Here is a 616-nt window from a genome sequence, read left to right as displayed (position 1 = left end):
TTATTATTATTATTATTATTATTATTATTATTATTATTTATTGCTACAGGTGCAAGGATGAATATGTTTTATTTGTTTATTATTATAATATTATAAAACGAGAAAACTATGCGTATAGGCATATACACCTCGTGAAGTATTTTAATGCAATTATCTTCAAAGAGACGAACTAAAGAATTAATTAATTAATTAATTAATTAATTAATTAATTAATTAAAATAAAACAAACAAAAACAAAAAATAATATTTATTTGTTCATCTACTTGCAGATTTTCGCGATGTCCCCGAGTACTTCTGGAATGATGATAGGTGGCAGTACTTCTGGAGGCGTGTGCGTAGAATAAAAATAAAAAAAGTTTAAATAAAACAAATAAATATTTAAATATATTACTTTTAATGTTTTAATCTAAAGCAGCATTTAAATATAATTCTTTTTATCTATTTATTCATTGGTTATCCCCCCTATGCTCCGTTATAGGGCTTGTTTGCCTTCCTTACAATGCAATATATAGATATATATATATATATATATGTATATATATATTATATATGTATATTATATATATATTATATATATATATATTATAAACATATTATCATATATATATTGTATAGA

The sequence above is a fragment of the Eimeria acervulina genome, genomic scaffold (assembly GCF_000499425.1).
Source record: "Eimeria acervulina Houghton genomic scaffold, Eah_scaff1637, whole genome shotgun sequence".
In the NCBI taxonomy this organism is placed as follows: domain Eukaryota; phylum Apicomplexa; class Conoidasida; order Eucoccidiorida; family Eimeriidae; genus Eimeria; species Eimeria acervulina.
The sequence above is the reverse complement of the archived record's forward strand: the minus strand, read 5'-3'. Positions refer to the sequence as shown.